The sequence below is a fragment of the Notolabrus celidotus genome, chromosome 4 (genome assembly GCF_009762535.1).
Source record: "Notolabrus celidotus isolate fNotCel1 chromosome 4, fNotCel1.pri, whole genome shotgun sequence".
NCBI classification, from domain to species: domain Eukaryota; kingdom Metazoa; phylum Chordata; class Actinopteri; order Labriformes; family Labridae; genus Notolabrus; species Notolabrus celidotus.
This window is the reverse complement of record NC_048275.1, coordinates 6,311,771-6,332,665: the sequence shown is the minus strand read 5'-3', so window position 1 is coordinate 6,332,665 and position 20,895 is coordinate 6,311,771.

The following is a 20,895-nucleotide window of genomic DNA, read 5'->3' as shown; positions in this document are numbered from 1 at the left end:
GCCATTAGTTCATTGGCCAATAATTTGCAGTCATGCATGCGGCTAACGCTACGGCCAAATGGTAACGGTACGTTAAGACTAATGGTCCTGTTTTTGTAATTGCTGGACGTGCATATGGGCCCTGGTGTTGAGGCTGTGACAGAGGGCGGAGCAGAGAGACACACTGCAGGCAGGAAGAAGCATGATGAATCAAATCCGGCCCCTTCCTGCATGTTTGTGCGGAGGCGTGGACGTGGTTATTGGTTCTTTAGAGATGAAACTGCTGCGAATCAATCAGATCATAACTCACATTATTCAGTTTGGCTGCTTCGTTCTCTTTACTTACTAACTCTCTCTCTCTCTTCATGGACACTTTTGGTTCAAATATGACCTCAGATCTTTTCATTTTTATGCTTTTTACTCCCTGAAACTTGAAAATAACACATTATTTCTCGTTAAGTCACTTAGTATTAAAAAGTGTTGAAGATTAAAACATTTAGAACACCTTCCTCAGATTTATTAAGACTTATATACATGCAGAGCAATGACTCGTCTCCTTGTATCTCCTTGTGGAGATGGAGACGTTTGAACACAGCGGTTTAGGTTGACCTGGTTTCTGATAACGTCTGGAAACAATGACGCAGCGTCACAGAGCTCTGAGTCAGACTGGAAACTCTGGGTCTGCTAACAGAGGAGAGACACCAGAAGGGGTCACTCTGCCCCCATCACTGTGCAGTAATGCTAAGCTAAAGCTGCACACTGACTGTTTTTACAGTCTTCAACAAGGTTTCTAATGACCTGCTCAGAAGCTGAGCGACGTGTGATCAAAAACGACAGCTGAAGATTTTAAACATCTGTCCAGATACTGAAAGAACAGATCTGAGTCACCACAGGTGTGTGGGAGAAACTGGAGCAGCATGAGCTTTACTGAGGATATAACAGTTCTCCATATTCACTCGTCCTCTGATCTCTCTCTCTTACACACATGCATGCACACACACACATACACACACACACATATTGTCTGTGAAGCACAAAAGCTCTCTCTCGCTGATATTCCAATCATTTCTCTTTCGATTGCTCTCCACTCGGCTGCACCTGCTCCATCGTCCCTCTCCTTCTTCCTACCTGGGGGGAAGGTGAGCTGCGAGGAGAGGGCAGAGGAGAGGGCTCTGATTTGTATTAATTTGTGGGCGATCTCAGGGGAAAGAGAGAGAGATAGAGAGATGTGTGTCTGCTCGCCCCAAATCATCACAACCGCTGCAGCTTTACAGAAACAGGAACCATCCAATCAATCCAGCTCTCCCCACAGGCTTGTCCAATCAGCCGGCACCTGACACACAAATTAATCACTCCACCGTCCTCAACAACTGAAGGCACCATGCAGCTTTCAGAGGAAGTGCATGTGGAGAGGGGCGAGCACCCGAGCCTCTTCACCTCTCAACCTACCCCCCTCCCCCCTCACTTTAAACACACCATCCACAGTCAGACACGTTTAACTGGTGATTACTCCTCATTACAACCGGAGTTTTATTAGCACTGCTCTGAATGTTCAGGTGATCGGACCTGGAGACCAGGGTAGAAATAAGCCATGAAGTGAGGTGGTCCACAAAGACGCCGGGGTGCAACAGTAAAAGGATTTATTTTAAGAGGCTGCAAGTTATGGATCAAATAAATAAATAACACATCAAATAAAAACATGCATCAAATTAAAAATGCATCAGATAAAACATGCATCAAATAAATGCATGCATCAAATAAAACATGCATCAAATAAAATCATGCATCAAATAAATGCATGAATCAAATAAAAACATGCTGCAGAGAGCTCCAGGAAACTAAAACTAAAAACTCACAGACTTAGCTGCAGAACATCACACAGTGTTTCATATTCAGGGTGCAGAGGCCTCGCGGTACACTTGTTTGAGTGTGATTAGATTAACTCGTCAGCTGGCAGTCGGTAGGCGATGATTCAACGAGCAAACGATACGGATCACTGACAAACAGCTGAAACTGAACAGCTGAGCTCCTCGTCAGGACTCCACCTGAACTAATGCTGAGCTTCACATCCCGGCCCAATGGTTTAATAACTTAGAATCTGGATTTGGATAAAGGATCAGGTAACCCAGCTTATTTTTGGTCCGTGTTGGTTTTAGCTAAACTGGAAGTGCTAAAAACTGCAGTTCCTGGAGTGTCCACTAGAGGCTGGCTCCAGAAACACCAGAAACTACATACACACCCATTCAAAGAGACGATCTTTACAGCAGAAATAAACATGTTTACAGCCTGGTTCTAAAAGCAGTTAAGGTCTGAATAGCTCATTTCTCTATCAGCACACGCTGTATGGGGAAGATATTAAAGGTACAGGTTTTACATATTTAGAGGCACAGCTGACTGATGAACGGGAACACTGCACCTCGTCAGGATAGATGCTAGGACGCTAAATGAACGAGTTACAGACTGTTACATGACGGTGTGTTCATAGTGTAATGGTAAAATCGGTTCCTTTGTGGTCAACTGCCTCATCAGCCCCATCTCCTGTCCCCTCATCAAGATACCAGGTCCCATTGTGTTTTAAATTGTGACGTCTAGACCCCGAAACCTCCTTGATGAATACACAATCCCATCCTGATGCAGATACCTGCAACAGACAAAGGGTGTGAAACACACCTTAGGGGGCAGTTCTCAGGTATAAATGTTCAAGCTATCCCCATGTTCCGGGTCTTTCTTCATTCTAACCGCTCGGGTGAGGACTGACCTTTTCCTTGCAAAGAAAATGAAACCTTGTCGGCCGGCAGAAGTCTCTATTTCATTATTCACCAGTAACAGGAAGTAATGGGAAAAACTTCCACAACAATAGTCAGCGGGAAAAATGAGTCTCAGGCAAATGTGAATAAAACGCCATCAGGATGAGTTCAAATGTAACATTAAAGCTGCTGTTGGTAGGAATGGTGTAAAGAACTATACTTTTTTTCTTCTGGGTTTGGAGAAAAGGTCATAATACCCATCTGTACTCATCTGTAAGTGAAGTAATTTGAGATTATGGCGAAATCTTTGTGTTTTCCAATGCCTTTGTATCAAGCAATGCTATTATTCCCTTCGTTCCCGTTATCACGGACCAATCAGAGCTACTCCACAACCCTCTGTCCTGACTGGTCGTGTGGCAGCCCCACTACGTCGCCCTGATTGGCTGGGAAGCCACTACTTCCTCATAGAACGCACGCAATGATCTTTTGTGGGCGGGGTTACGACAGCAGAGAGAGGAGGGGGAGTGTTGACATTCAAATTCTCTCTCAGAACTGATGTTTATATCACGACTATCAACAGCAGCTTTAAAGGTGACATATCACGCTTTTTTCATTAATATATATTGGTCTAAGAGGTCCCCAAAACATGTCTTTAAAGTTTATGCTCAAAAAAACACTTTGAAATCAGATTTTGGTCTGCCTGAAAAACCCTCTTCTTCAGCCCTGCTCAGAACAGGCTGTTTTCTCTCTGACCACGCCCCCTCAGGAAGTGGGTGTGGCCTCAGCTCTCCAGCACGTTGATCTAATGTTTACATGTTGGCTGAATATACACGGCTGCTCACAGACCCGCGTTACTTCAACCCTCTGAATCTGATCCAGAATCTGATCCTGGCGGAGAGGCGCCTGCAGCAGGACCTTTCTGAACGATTGGTCATAGATTTAGTGTTTCTTGTTGTTTTATTTATCAGTATGTCGACGTGTGTCTTGGTACACAGCTACAGACATGTAGCTATGTGGCTATGCTAACTAGCGCTAGCACTTATCCATGACAAATAAAAATCATCCACTAGATCTTCAAATCTGCAGACGTGGGGAGTAAAACCGACCTCTACCAGAAAGGCAGCGGGACCTTTTCTGAAGGATTGGTCACAGATTTAGTGTTACTTGTTGTTTTATTTATCAGTATGTCGACGTGTGTCTTGGTACACAGCTACAGCTACGACATGTAGCTATGCTAACTAGCGCTAGCACTTATCAATGATAAATAAAAATCATCCACTAGATCTTCAAATCTGCAGACGTGGGGAGTAAAACCGACCTTTGTGTTTATTAAGACAGCCTACAACTAGCATGCCTCCCTCCTAAGCTCCTTGTTAGCACACGTGTGCAGGGAATGAAAAACGGAGGAGGAGTTGAGTTGTATTTTATACAGTCTATGGGCTGAACAAGCTCCGAGCTCTGACTCCGTGACAGACCGGATATTGTTGTTACGTAACAAAAACACGGAAGTCTGAAACGGCTCGTTTCACACACATTTACAGAAAGATGCAGAAATCAAAACAGAGGCAGAATGGATTTTTTTCATTCTCGGGGAGTTTGTAGACATGCCAGGGACACATATTTCAGGTAGAGAACCATTAAAAAGTCGATTTTGCATGATATGTCACCTTTAAGACAATTAAATGTCTCGCTTTGGCGAGATACTTCATGATACATGAACTCCAAAGAGCTGAACACACGTCATCCAAACTCCTGATGCAAAGATCTCCAAAACAAGTATTCAAATTAAGATGAAGGAAGAAGATTCGTCCTCTCGTGTCGATCAGAGTATTAAAACTTTGAAATATCCCTTTAAGGTCTGTTTAGAACAGATAACAGACGTGTCATTAACCGAGATTATAAAGTTTATCTTGTGTCATCTCCACAATGACTCATATTATTACAATGATCGACATCGTCATAATGAAAGCTCTGCACTAAATCCTCCTGATCACGATACCTCAGAGAGAAGACACAGATTATAATAACACCTCTATGAGCTGATTCTCCTCCTGACACACAGATCTGAGACTGAGCACAGAGACGCGATGAAGGGTACACTCCTCATCCTCTCTCTCACACACACACACATTGACCCTTCCTTACATTATGCCATGTGTTGCAGGGTTAAGGAGCGGGGTAATCGTGCCTGGGAACAGCTTAAAGGGTAATTGCGCGTGGTGTGCAGGGCGCCGCAGACGGCCCCTCGGGCTCCAGAGGGGGTTTAAGGGTTTGGGAGGGGATGACTGATCAGAGGCGGCTTCAGATCTCCTCTTCATCACCATCACACCCCGCTGGTATCTGACGGTCTCTGTGAATCTGCAGGATGACCTGCTTTGAATCTTCCTGATGCTCTTTGGGAGGAGGCTCCTGTGAGATCCAGACTCATTCATCTCTCCGTCCTCTCTCTCTCTCTCTCTCTCTCTCTCTCTCTCTCCTCTCTGTGTCTCTCTCTCTCTCTCTCTCTCTCTCTCTCTCTCTCTCTCTCTCTCTCTCTCTCTCTCTCTCTCTCTCTGCCCAGCAGGTGTGAGGCTGTTTGCTCTTCACATTACTCGGTCAGAGCGGGCGGCGAGCTCGATGACATCAGCTCTGGACTCAGATGAAAGCTTGATGAGACGCTGAGCGGCTAAATCTGACCGTGTGAGGGATTAGCCTTCTGACAGGAGGACTCAGTTACACCTCCTCAGCATCTACACAGGGACGGATCCTGATGGAGGTGTCTCCATACATAATCCAGAGCCAGATTGCCGCTGCTGCTGATGTTGTTGATGTTGTTGATGTTGTTAATGTTGTTCTGACCTACATGCATCTAAGTCTATAATCTGGATTCATTGTAAAGGCTCTTTAGGGTAAGTCACACCGAGTGTTACAGAGCTGCTGCGGGACTGACGGATTCAACAGGGAGTCAGAGCAAACCTTTCAGAGGAGTCGCTGTGACTTCTGCAAACTCCAGTGATCCAGGCAGGTGGAGGTGGAACATTGAAACCTGGATAATGTTTAGTGATAGCTTCGTATCAGGGTGTATTTGGCAAAACCGACTGCTAACTACTCATCACTCGGCTACTGACTGTCTCCTCACCGCCTGCTTCACCTCAGCCCGGCACAGACTCAAAACTACAGCCTGAGCTTTCCATCTTGAACCCTCTCAAATGCACAAAGAATCAGAAACTCTAAGAAGCACTATTTTACACAATCCCTAAACATAATTGACATTGACAAAATATTGATTGGCTGCAGGATACCTCCCGGTGTTGAAATCAGGTTTTATAAACAAATTACGGACACATTTGAACGTCTTTGGTGAACTGTGGAGATCTCTGTCATGTCCACCTGCTCTTAAGATCTCAGAAGAGTGACATCTCACTCTCTGTAGACAGACTGATGGAGTGTTTCCTGGTGAGAGTGAAGTCTCACCCTCTGTAGACGGACTGATGGAGCGTGTCCTGGTGAAAGTGACGTCTCACCCTCTGCAGACGGACTGATGGAGCGTATCCTGGTGAAAGTGACGTGTCACTCTCTGCAGACAGACTGATGGACAGTGTCCTGGTGAGAGTGACGTCTCACCCTTTGCAGACGGACTGATGGAGTGTGTCCTGGTGAGAGTGACGTCTCACTCTCTGCAGACGGACTGATGGAGCGTATCCTGGTGAGAGTGATGTCTCACCCTCTGCAGACGGACTGATGGAGTGTGTCCTGGTGAGGGTGACGTCTCACCCTCTGCAGACGGACTGATGGAGCGTATCCTGGTGAGAGTGACGTCTCACCCTCTGCAGACGGACTGATGGAGTGTGTCCTGGTGAGGGTGACGTCTCACCCTCTGCAGACGGACTGACGGAGCGTGTCCTGGTGAGGGTGTCGTCTCACCCTCTGCAGACGGACTGATGGAGTGTGTCCTGGTGAGATTGACGTCTCACTCTCTTGTGATGGACTGATGGAGTGTGTCCTGGTGAGAGTGACGTGTCACCCTCTGCAGACGGACTGTTGGACAGTGTCCTGGTGAGAGTGACGTCTCACTCTCTTGTGAAGGACTGATGGAGTGTGTCCAGGTGAGAGTGACGTCTCACCCCCTGCAGTCCGTCTGACATGTCCTCTCTCTGAGTGACGGTCTGATTATACCTGCAGCCTCCGTGTGGGAGGACAGCAACCATCTTGGAGGTGACGTCCCTTCAGTCTGCTCTCTGTTCCTCCGGCATCATGAAACCCTCCTGGCTTTAGGAAATGTGGATCTGTAAACCTCTTTAAAGATGAACGCAGAGAGGTTCCTTCTGAGGAAGCTTCACTGAGTGTTTGTCTTTTGTTTAAAAAGATGGAGATGAATGAGAAAGTTGAAAGCTGTTGACAGGAAAGCCCACGCGCCGCATTCGTCACATCAGAATATTAATGACCGAATTACTCCGACAGATGGCTTAAAGAGACGCTGTTGTGTTTCTTTGATGCCGAGGTGCCGAAACTTCAAAGACTTTAAATTTATCTCCTGGATTGTGTCTGTTCACGGATCACACGCCGCACGGTAAACGCCACTAATGGTTCTCATCTGCCAGCTCTGCAAGGATTTCAGCCAACACTCAGATCACAACACGTCACACCAACAGGAAGAGAGAGGACTCATGATACACAGACAATGTGGGGCTGCAGCAGTGTGCAGAGAGGACTCATGATACAGCTAAACATGGAGAGTAAAGAGTCATCTGCATAAGGCCGGACAAACACCAGACCACTTCACGATTGTAGGAGAACACACACACAAGGACAGAGCTGACTGATTTTAATAACACAATCCTCTGAACACACAAGAGACAATTATACAAGACCGCAAGAACACACACAAGCAGAGGCAGATGTGTGTCTAACATGAGTCTGGTCCTGCTGGAGGTTTCTGCCTGTTAAAGGGAGTTTGTCCTTGCCACTGTAACTTGCTAAATGCTGCAAAGTGCTCTGCTCATGGTGGATTAAGATGAGATCAGACTGTAGTCCTGTCTGTAAGATGGGACTGGATCTTATCCTGTCTTGATGTTGGGTCTTTGGGTCTAGACCTGCTCTGTGTGGAAAGAGTCTGAGGATAATGTTTGTTGGGATTTGGCGCTTTATAAATGAAGATTGATTGATTGATTGATTGATTGATTGATTGATTGATTGATTGATTGACTGATTGATTGACACACTTAAAGTTTGAGGTAACTATCTAACAGACACAAGGTCTCACAGAAACTAACGTGACTTCAGGAGACAAACAAACATTTAAAGAGTTATTTTCAGAAGTGAAAAACTAAAATCAAGAATAAGAAGACGGGTGAAATCCTGACTGAGTAGACGTTTAGATGCAGTTTATACGGGTAGTTGGGTTTACGTTCGCTGTGAAGTTCTTGGGTTTAAAACTACATGACATCCAGATGGTGACGCTTCCCGTTCGAGCCCTCTCATTGGTTACAGAGGGTAATCTGTTGGTAAACACGCGGTGTGGAGCTGTAAAATTGTCGTATTGATGCAAAACACATCAGGATTATTCAGATAAATAATCAATTAAAACAAACACAGAATCAGGCGACACCCCCGCTCATTGGGGGAGGGGCTGAAATAGTCTCCTGTGTGGTCAGCCTAGTGTTGCAAATTGACATACAACACTGAGCACCACACTTGTGGTCCAAACAACTTCCTGTAAAGGAATAAAAACCCCAAACATGATGCGGATGTCTCCAAGAACTGAAACAGAAGAATGAAAGTATGCCGAGCGCTTAAAGCTCTTCCAAATTATAGTTACATGTCATAAAAACTCAAAGGTATGAAATGGGAAAGATCTTAAAGCCCTTTAGCTCAAACGCTGAAGTGTTGTTTGGTCAGAGCGACATACTTTTGTTGGGTTCGGTTTCTTATTACTAACATCAAACTCAGACCTTCAGGTTGGTATGGAGGATCAAAGCTGATCAGGCCATGATCATCAGATTCCCTCTGCTCCTCTTTGTTCCTCTTTGTTTCTCTGTGACTCTCTGAACTGTTCCTCGACCTGCCGAGGGTCACTTCAAGAAAAACATCAGTCATTCAACAAACACATGTGAGTCAGAACTGACAGGCGTCCTTCTCAAACCTTGGGCGTGTTTTTATCATGCATGGTTTCTCCTCCGACAGAGGAGAGGGTCTGTCCTTGTGTTCGGCAGACATCCTCTCTGAAAAAGACTTTTTCTAAATGTGTGCAGCTAAAGAAAACATGAGGTAAGCACTGACTCACTGACCTTTAACAACAAACCATGAAGGTAAAATGTTTTCTGAAGTCTCTGAACCAGGAGACGCCAAATTTTCTCTTAAAGGAAACATCCAGAGAAGGTCGGAACAAAGAAAGAACAGGTACTCAGAGAGCGTAGTTCAGCTTTGCTTTATCAATGACTGTGATTACTTTCCACCTTTACTCCTCACAGCTCACACTAACATCTCTACTGTTTACCAGGACCGTCAGATTATTCAGTTACTAATCACGATTAATCTCATGATCGTCCATAGTTAACTCGTGATTAATCACGCATTTTTGAAATGTTCTAAATGCACCTGAAAGGGATATTTTAAGGTTTTTGATCAACATGGGAGTGGACACATGTGCTTGCTTTTATCATATGTATGTCTTTTAATATTGCAACGATAAAGAAAGTTCTCCAGCTTAACCTCAAAGGTCCTGCACTCTCCAGAAATATACTGAAAAGCAGAACATAGCAAACTCAAGCCGAACGAACGACAACAGAGTAGCATTACTTAGTAAAACTACAAGTAGCCTACACTGCTCAGTTACATTTTCCACCAAAGAGTTAATTCAAAGGTTGTTCCCTGGAACCTAAACATGTAAAGCAAATGTCTAACCCAATCAGCAACCTTTGGCCGTGAGAATTGAGGCCAATGCTGAAATGTTAAAAGCTGCAGTTCATCGAAGATCTGCTTGAGGCTGGCTCCAGAAGTACCGGAAACCACATACACACCAATTCAAAGAAGACGATCTTTACAGCAGAAATAAACATGTTTACAGCCTGATTCAAAAGACGAGTGTAGTCTGGATAGCTCATTTCTCTATCAGCTCACACTGTAGGGGGGGGTGAATTTCTCCTGCCGGCGAGGAGGCTCAAATCCCGCCTCTTTACGTCACACTTGCTCAACAGCAGTTATGTTGAGTTCAACATTTCCAATATGGCTGCCGCCGCCGATTGGCTTCAAAACAGCGCTTCAGAAACAGATGGGTAACGTCAAGGAGACTACGTCCATTATTTATATAGTCTGTGGTCTAACCTCACATGGGGGAGAATAAGGACACACTGGATAGTTTGCAACATAGACGCCCCTTCACTCGTATGTGGGTCAAAACAAATTATCCCCCTGCAGCTGGCATGTTTGTACGACTTTATTCAGCTACAGACCAAAGAGACGTAAAGACGTCCAACAAGAGAAGTCAGACTTTAAAATAATCATCTTTCATCTCAGCGATCTGAATCAACTTATTTTCAGCCGTCTCAGGAAACTCTACCAGATCTCCATCCAGCAACATCTCCTCTCACAGAGAGGTGCAGCCTCGGGCGTTAGTGACTCTCTGTTTGTTTAAACTCTCAGTGTGTAGAGTAAACACACACAGAGCACCTGAACTCACCTTTGGTTCATGTTTAGTGACCTGTTGTGTTCACACGTCTGAAACCTCCCTGACTCAGATGTGAAGCGACGTAAAGGTGAGTGCTTCGTGTCTGTGGGCCTGCTCTGCCATTTGTGTCACCAAGCCAGAAGACAGCTGACGAAGCAGAAAACCCAGACAAAGCTGGCTCTGACGTAAGAAGTATTTAGATAGACTCCTATGTTTATATTCTTTATTTCCATCAGTGTGCTCTGCCTTCCACTGGTTCATCATAAACAGATGGAACAATAACTCATGGAAACAGCTGATTCTCTGGTCTTTCGTTTTGGTGCATATTTAGCACAACAAACTGTAAACTGTGATGGAGAGACCAGAGAGAGGGAGACTGGAGCTTGGAGAGGAGGCGTCTTGTGAATGTGATTCTTATGAACGACAAGAGGAACTTTGAGCCAACACTTTGAACCCATCGGATGTTCACAGACGACGATGTTTCTGTAACGATGGCCAAGACTTTCTTTTCTCTGCAACTTCTAGATTTGATCTTTTGTTGATTTTATATTCTTCTGACATCGCTTCATGTCCTCTTATCTGTTGGTAGTTTTAGCCTTTAACATTAATGGATCTTATGTTGTTAACTCCCAGATGTTTTGTTTCAAATTTCTACAATGTGACCGTTACGCATCCACACATACGACTTATCGTTGAGCTGGTCAAAAGTCAAAAGTCAAGCTTTGTCAGGTCTGTCCTCAAGAGGAGAAGAAAACTACGTCTACAATGTTTGTTTGTTGAATGGAGGTCTATGAAAGAGGATTAGAGACACTGATGGGTTTTTTTTAGCTCTGACCTTCTTCACGGAATGTTCCATTTGTTCTAGAATTCTGACATCAAAGACAGAATTCTAGAATTCTGTCTCTGATGTCAGAATTCTAGAACACCTGCTGTTGCTCTCCATACAGACTGTTTCTCCTGCTGACACCTGATTGGTGGATACTACTCAGACTACAGACAGAGGACCAGAACCCTTCTCAGACTACAACCCGGACCCTGAGATCCATATCCAACATGTTTCTGAATCAGAATCTGTAATTACAGGTTAGTTGTGTCACGGCAACACAACCCTGGCATGAGCGTGGTCTAGGGCATCCAAGCGTTGGCTGCCCGTGCCATAATAAAGGAAGGAAACAAGTGGCTGTCGAGCCAAAGGCAAAGGGAAAGGGTGGACTTTAGCTGTAGTGTCTTCTTTCCAGGCCACCATGCACGGTTCCAGGACCAGCTCACGCTGCTACCAGGGTTTCAGATGACACTTCATTTTAATATAACATATATTACACGACAAAACTCAACACAAGGGGGAGAACTTTTCAACAAATGTCTTCCACGGCTTCTGACAACGCCGTCTCTTTTCTTCTCCCCTCCTCAACAAGTGTCTGCCTGAGCTAATCAAGACCACAGCGTTCCCATCTCATTGGCCAATTGTTCACGTGACCAAGAAGGCCCGCCCACCTGTAGCTCGACAGCCATGACACCCATGCTAAGGACAGTGTTGCCGTAACAGTTGTAGCTGAAAGTAAAAAGCTTTGACAGGTCTGTCCTCAAGAGGAGAAGAAATGTACATCTATAATGTTTGTTTGTTGAATGGAGGTGGGATCCATCATTTCTGATGCTGCGTTCAAGGAAGTCAGGAAATCTGAACGCTGATTGTCTTAAGTGACACAGCATCAAGCAGATTTGTGTCTCAGTGTGAATGTTTGATCTAGAACAGATTGTTAGCTGCTCTTCATGCAGATATCTGTTTATAGAGAGAAAGAAATCCTCCTCAGATTAACAACCATGGGAGCCGTCATTACTTACTACGCTTGATTGTGTTCCTCCTGCTTTTGCTTTCCATACACTGTATTCAACATTTTTGCAAATGTCCTTTTCACTGTGAGACCGTGAGGAAATGTCAGAGCCTGGACGCTGAACTATGAAACACGTTGCAGCTTTCACCACGGTCTGTTTCTACCTCGGCTCAGTCAGACTCTGAGCTCCTCTGAGTGTTGGTAATTAGAGTTTCATTAATCAGCAGCCAGCAGCTAAAGGTTTGCTATCCAGGAATGAGCCATCAGTGAGAGAACAGAAATGCTACCTTGGGTGGGTTTGCACTCATCCTCCCCCCCCGCTCCCTCCATTTCTCCTTTTATGCAGTTTTGTCCTTTCATGCTGGTTAAAGAGCACAGAAGGCCCAGGGTCATTGTGTTTGTGCAGACATCAGCTGATTTCTGTTTAGCCTCAGGCAGAGCGAGAAGCAAGGGGAGAGAAAGAGACAAAAGGAGGGAGAGAGAGAGAGCGCGCAGTCATCCACCTGAAAGTGTAAACTGGCTCAGAGTTTCATGCTTCCTTCTCTCCTGTGTCCTTGAGTGGACGTCTCCTCTCTGCGTCCTCTGTCTGTCAGGCTGTTTGTGGGCTGTATGAGTCCTGATCACAACATGACGGAGGCGAACACAGACTCTTCTTTTAAATGTCATGACTCTCCTTCTCTCTCTCTGTCTCTCTGTCTCTCTATCTCTCTCTCTCTCTCTCTCTCTCTCTCTCTCTCTCTCTCTCTCTCTCTCTCTCTCTCATTGAGCAGACGTGTGTGTGTGCTGTAGTTTAAATATAGTAAGTGATGGGTGGCCTCTTGTATTGGCCTCCTGCCTTCTCTTCCTGACCTCATTACAGCTCATTAACTGCTCTGCGATGTAAACTCATTACGTCTTTATGGGCTGAAAGTGAGAAGAACAGAGGATCCAGAAACACAAAGCTCGCCAACTTTCACTGTTACTCAGAGACGGGCGGCGAGGAGATGTTTGGGGTAGGACGGACTTTCTGCGGCAAGAGAGAGATGAAGTGTAGTCTAGATAAACGAGGCTACTCTCAGGCTGTTTACATTTTTCAGACTGATGTTTTTTGACAAACGCCAACTGAGAGGGAAAAATCCTCCATCAAAAGGCCTGAACACTTTACACCATCGCTGCTCAACGCTGAACCAAAGTACCTGGGTCTATAATCCAGCTCTACGCCCACCTGAAGACCCACAAGGACCAGGAAGGAGAGGAATCTAATCAGCTTTAAGAGAACGCTGATAGATGATGACAGTATGATACAGTGAGATATGATGTGGTGCAATACGATACAATGTAGTGCAATACGGTACGATGTGGTGCAATATGATACAGTGAGATACAATACGATGTGGTTCAACATGATACGATACGATGTGGTGCGATATGATACGATGTGATGCGATATGATATGATACGATGTGGTTCAATATGATACGATACGATGTGGTGCGATATGATACGATGTGGTGCAATACGATGTGGTGCAATATGATGCTGTGCGATACGATGTGGTGCGATACGATGTGGTGCAATATGATACGATACGATACGATACAGTGCAAAATGGTATGATACGATACGATGTGGTGCAATACGATGTGGTGCGATACGATGTGGTGATGCGATGTGGTGCAATATGATGTGGTGCAATACGATGTGGTGCAATATGATGTGGTGCAATATGATACGATACTATGTGGTGCAATACGATGTGGTGCAATATGATGCTGTGCGATACGATGTGGTGCAATACGATGTGGTGCAATACGATGTGGTGATGCGATGTGGTGCAATATGATGTGGTGCAATATGATACGATACTATGTGGTGCAATACGATGTGGTGCAATATGATGCTGTGCGATACGATGTGGTGCAATACGATGTGGTGCAATACGATGTGGTGCATACGATGTGGTGCATTCGATGTGGTGCGATACGATGTGGTGATACGATGTGGTGCAATACCTACAATACGATATGGTGCAATACAGTATGATACGACATGATGTGGTGCAATACGATGTGGTGCATACGATGTGGTGATACGATGTGGTGATACGATGTGGTGCAATACGATGTGGTGATGCGATGTGGTGCAATATGATGTGGTGCAATACGATGTGGTGCAATATGATACGATGCTATGTGGTGCAATACGATGTGGTGCAATATGATGCTGTGCGATACGATGTGGTGCAATACGATGTGGTGCAATACGATGTGGTGCATACGATGTGGTGCATTCAATGTGGTGCGATACGATGTGGTGATACGATGTGGTGCAATACCATACAATACGATATGGTGCAATACAGTATGATACGACATGATGTGGTGCAATACGATGTGGTGCATACGATGTGGTGATACGATGTGGTGATACGATGTGGTGCAATACCATACAATATGATATGGTGCAATACGATGTGGTGCGATAGGATATGGTGATACGATGTGGTGCAATATGATACGATGTGGTTCAATATGATATGATACGATGTGATACAATACGATGTGGTTCAATACAATATGATATTATATGATGTGGTGCAGTACGATACAATACGATATGATGTGTTGCTAATGAATTTTACAGCTTTATGCATGTAGCTGCCTCCACTTTTGTCAACATGGAGTCTGATCTATTAGAGCTGATGTTTACATGCTGATCGCATCCTTAGTAGTGTGACATCATAGCAACCTGACTCACGGTGCAGCCCCCAAACGAGACATCGAAGCATCACGACACAATGTAAGAGATGTGGTAGCATCTCTTTGTGGATTAGTAGCTTTGTCTTGTTTCTAATGAAGCAGCAGGAAAGGAGACAGCGAGAAGCTGACTGTTACGTTAGACAGATCTTTATTTCTGTTCCTGCCAAGCCAAATAACAAGGTTTATTTAAAGGAGCCTGGTTTCATTCTTTGATCGGTTTCAATGTGTTCTCACACGATCTAAAGTCCTAAAAGATGAGAAATGAGCAGTGCAAAACGTGTGCCAACAGAATGAAATCAGAATGAGTTAAACATGGGTGTTTGATTAGAAACTAAAAGGAAAACACCTCATTGTTCTGAATCAAGTCCAACCACATCGTCAGATTTAAGTATTTATTCTGGGTCGGCCATGTTTAAATTCTAATCTGATCAGAAGTGTTCATGCTAACCCAGCGTGTGAGAAGATTATTAAATATATATATGTATCCTCGTCTTTAAAGCAGGATGAGGGGAAACGGTTGAGCAGCAGTTGCATCATCCTCTCCAGCTCTGAGCCGCTGTGTCTTAAATCAGGTTTCCTCAGAGCTCTGATGTTTTCCATTAAAACAACATAAAGAATCTCTCTGTAACTTTAATCTGAGCCATAAAGAGTAATCTGAAGCGACAGGTGGAATAAAGAAATTAACATCCGGCTCTGGTTTCTCTGTTTTCCAGATCTCAGAGCTCGGAGAGAGGGAAAGTTAAAATGAGATCAGTTTCACGGTAATGCAGGATAATTCTACCTTCACCATGCTCCACTGCAACAAAGCCCCCATGAGAAACCTGCAGTAAGTAAATACCAAGATACAGTGTTAATCAGCCAACCAAAATTAAATCAGGATTATCCTGGCAAAGCTGCAGCTTACACAGTCATATTTTACTCAAGTATTTGGAAATACGCCCAAATATGAGCAATTACGTCTCCAGCCGGCACTCAGAAGTGACGTTAAGCCTGCAGAAGAATTCGCTAATAGGTCTGTGTGGAAGGGCTCAGACGGAGAGAGAGCAGCTGGCAAAGAGCAAGAAGTCAACTCAAGTAACCATGACCACATTTAATCAGCAGCAGCTCTCACACAAAGACAATAAGAGGTTCATTAGAGTCTCTGCTGAGCCGGCGGTTTGAAAAGCAAAACAGTCACACGCCCCGAGCCCTGAGAGTCAACAAAGAGACTTCTGTTTGTTCCTGCAGAGCTCAACAGTTTACTGTCAGAGAGATCATTCAAGATACTAAACTCAGACTCAATCTGCAGCTCTCCTCTTAGTGTTTACTGTACACACACACAGCAGGTAGAGAGAGATACAGATAGGCTAACAGACGGATAGATTTATGTGAATCAGAACAACATGCAACTTATTGTAGATAAAGCTAACTACGTCATGGTGCTGTAACAATGTGCACAAACTAATGAGAATGAAGAGGCAGTAACATAACATGCAATAAGAACTGAACAAACGTTTTCAGCTGTTATAAAATACATGAGACCAAAAGACTACATTTCCCAAAGAACACATAAAACACTAAAAATGGAGAATTGTTTGTGTTATCTTCTACGTCTCAACCAAGCGGCAACCTCCGGTCTAAAAATACGAGTCCAATGCTGAAGTGCTAAAAACTGCAGTTCATCGAGAAACCACTTGGGGCTGTCTCCAGAAGTACCAGAAACCACATACACATTAATTCAAAGAAGCCGATCTTTACAGCAGAAATGAACATGTTTACAGCCTGGTTCAAAAGACGAGTGTAGTCTGGATAGCTCATGTCTCGATCGGCACACACTGTACGGGGGGTGAACGCAGCAATTTCAAAGATATTGAGATTACAAGTCTTCCAATGAGAGGCACAGCTGACTTGACTGACAGGCGGGAACACTGTAGCTGTTGGCTAGGAGACTCAAAGCCCGCCTCTTTACGTCACAATCGCTTGACAGCAGCAATATGGCTGCCGCCGCCAAATGGCCTCAAAATAGCGCTTCAGAAACAGATGGGTGACATCACAGATACTACGTCCATATTTTATACAGTCTATGGTCTTAACGTCTGATTCTTAAAGCAACAAGCTCTAGTGATACGCCCACACACGCCCATGAAGCTCTGCAGCTCTGAGCACTTTGCTCTTGTTTTGCGTCTGATCGTGCAAATGAGCTGTTAGCACCTTCACTCTGCAGCACAGAGCTGTGTGCTCTCATCCTGACTACACTGAACTTAATCCACATATATGACAAGCTGGATAAAGAGGGGAAGTTCTTACCATGTTAATTAGGAGTTGGTTTATGTCAGATGTGACACAGTATTCAGTTTATGTTCAGCTGCGGGCGGCACAGCCTGTATGAGCAGGAGTTGAGCCTCAGACAGCTCCAGACTGATTCAAACCCTGATTATTATAATAGTAATAATGATGTCAAAGTAACATTAACAGACTTTATGTACAGGCATGTGATCTTTTGTGCATCCAGAAGTGGAATTTTTTTGCAGAGTTTGAACCTCAGAGCTATCAAAGCACCGTTAGCTTGCAGGATCACAGACTCCACAGGGTGCGGCACAGGATCTGCACCGTGTGGACTGTTCTAGGTTCTACAGTATTCAGCTTCTTGTGTTTGTGTGATCTCTCCTATCTTTAAATGTTTATCTAGCTAAGCTGTCTCTAGAAACAGCGTGTAAACATGTGAATGAACCTGAACCCTGCGCAGCTGGTAATAAATATCTGTACTCAGTTGTGTTGGAGCATCGGGCTTTTACAGCTTGAATCCTGAACGTCTGCTCCAAACTTTCCCTCCCTGCTCTCGTGACCCTTCACCTTCCCTGCTTGGCTTTGGAAAGGCCTGCGGAGCTCTGGAGGCTGCCGCCTTCATGATGTTTTATATATATGTGTGTCTGAGTCAGGCGCTATCGATCTGCACGCTGCTGCTTGCCAGACATGCCTCCCCAAACGGACACGAGACAAAGAAACGAGACAGCATCCGCTCCTACTGTACAGCCTGCTGGGCACATTCCCCGCCTCCGTCGCTGTGGAAACCCAGCATCAGCTGAGCCTACAGGGCGACGACAAGCCCCACAGAGCAGGAGAGAACTGGTCTGAGCCCCTCCAGGAGAGAGCATGAGCAGTCTGGATCAGAGAGTGTTTGCTTTCTATCAGAGACGCCGTTCACACCTTTCAACTGCTTTTCAATCCTGCTATCGCTCACATCTCATCCTCACAATGCGCCGCTTTGTGCTCTGAATTAGAGCCATTGTGTGCAAACCTTCAGCCGCTGTATCGTGATCTCTCATCGCTCAGCTTCTCTGCACACACACACACGCACACACACTCAGATCTATTATTACAGCACAAGCATTAGCGTTACCTGGCTGTGTGTGCAGCAGAGGGAATACAAGAACATAAATATGTGAACACAGCGCTGACACGCTGTAAACCTGAGCTCCTGATTACAAACACTCAGCTGCTAACAAGCCTCTGTGACATCTCAGCCTCACGTGACTCCCGTCCTGAGCCCTGACTCTGACTCCTGAACAACATGAATCTGTCTCTGATCATTGATGAACAGCCTCTCCTTCCTCTCTCTGTGAGACGGTGTTTCTGGAGCCTCATGGGAACTTGTTTCTGTGAGTTGCAGGGCAGACGCCCAGGTCTGCTGAGCGCCAGATGGTGCTTCATTAGATCTTGTGTGTTTGGTGTGAAGCGTAGGAGGAGCAGGGCGGATGTTTGTTCCAGACTTTAAGTCTGGCTTCATCCCTTCATGAAGCCTCGGTGTTTCCGAGCGCCTGGCAGGCAAAGTGATACTACAGAGAAGTGTGAAGGAGGAGACACCGCCTTTTGTTTCTGCTCACTAAGAGAGGAACAACATTTAGTCTTAGACTGCATGTTTACATCGCTCTGTGAGACGGAGAGGGAGAACAGACGACCGATCAAATACTGGATCAGCAGAACCTGCAAAAACCTGCAGCTGTGCAGCTTCTGGGAGACGGTCAACATCAAAACGTGATTTATCTTGAAGCATCAACAAAAATTGGATTAAAATCATAAATGTTGCACGCTCAGCAGTTTTTTCATTAGCTGATGGTGTGTTTGTGTCTGTGTGTCTCTGTGAGTCAGAGGGGCAGACTTCACTAAACAGGTATGTCATAGCTTTCTGCCGGTTTCACGTTAAGTCTCACGTGAGATAAATGGCAGATAATCAATAACCCTACCGATCCACAAAGGTTGATTAGTTCTGACTCTTTGTATTAAGACAGATCTTGTTATTAGATCAGTGTGTTTTTTGTACCTCGACATGTTTGGACTCAGACTTCCTGCAGTCTTCCTCTCAGAGTCACCTGGCGTTGTTGTGACGTCTGTCAGCTGATCTATAGAGGCGTGGTCGTCCTACCTGGAGCTGCAGGACGATCACGCCCCCAACTGGCAGTCCGAGGACGGCATCCAGGTCCCAAAATCAGATCTAATAACAAGATCTGTCTTATATAACCGTACTGATCCATAAAGGTTGATTAGGTCTGACTCTGTGTATGAAGACAGATCTTGTTATTTGATTAGTGTGTGTTTTTTTTTACCCCGACATGTTTGGACTGCAGGACGATCACGCCCCCTGCTGGCAGTCCGAGGACGGCATCCAGGTAACAAAATTAGACTGCAGGAAGTCTGAGTCCAAACATGTCGAGGTAAAAGATACACACACTGATCTCATAACAAGATCTGTCTTATATAACCGTGCTGCTCTGAATATGAGACGTTACTTTTTTAAAACACGTGAAAACGAGTTATCTCCTCGTTACAATTTTCTCGACTGTGCAGTCACTCAAATGCCACACGATGCATTCACTGATCGATAGAGCAACACAAAGAATACAGAGAGACAAGGCGGATCACTTCGGTCTTGAGAAATTAAGCCGATGAGGAAGTGTTAAAAGCTGCAGTTCATCAAGTGTCCACTAGAGGCTGGCTCCAAAAGCATCAGAAACCACATACACACCCATTCAAAGAGCCAATCTTTCACTCTGAGAGGTTGACTGTTTATTCATTCATCAGGAGGGTTAGGGTTAGGGTTCTCCCTCTCAGCACTGGATTAGTTTGGTGCTGAATGGAGTCAGCTGTAGCTTTGGAGTCACTGAGGAAAGCTTTAAACACAAACAGACGGGAGCTGTTGCTGCATTGGATTCTGAACAAGGATAAGGTTTTTGTTTGACATCAGAGAAATGTTATTCTGAGTCTCTCTGAAGAAACAGCACAAAAATAACTGAACACAGCGACACAGAGGAACAAGAATCATCGACCGCATGATGATCGATGTGAAGAAGGAAACCCTCTGGGATTAAACTTCAGGATAATTGGACACATCATTTTAACCTGACTTTATTATCTAAACCTGCTGAAGTAGATTTCATGACTGAAAGAGAGGACATGCAGAAATCCTGAGGTAAACTTCAGTGACAGCACATCTCTGGTTTCCTCACTTTGCCTCAGCTCAAACACAAACACACGATGTAGAAACTTAAGAGGATTCAAAGCTGAGGAGAAGTTTTTTCCTCTCAGTAAACAGCCTGTTTGGCTCTCCAGCAGCCCCGTCTGCTGCTGCTCGCCGCCTGTGTTTGCAGAAGCTGCGCACAACACTCCAGAGGAGACTGACAGGTAGACGGTTGAAGGCAAACAGTGTGATGATTCGTGCCACACACACATAAACACACACAGAAACATCTTCTGAGTGGTGGTGGATAATCTCAAACTGTCAGTTAAACACACAGGAAGGGAAATGTAAAATCAAGCAGCAGAGAGTTTGAACGGCGAGCAAACGGAGGACGAGGAGTCGTAGTGACACATTTCAGCCTCTGGACGTCAGACCTCTAACAGCGTGCGGCTCCACTCAGTGGGTGGTGTGAAGGAAACCTGACCTCGCTGCGTGCAGATGTTGTGGTTTGAGCTCCTAC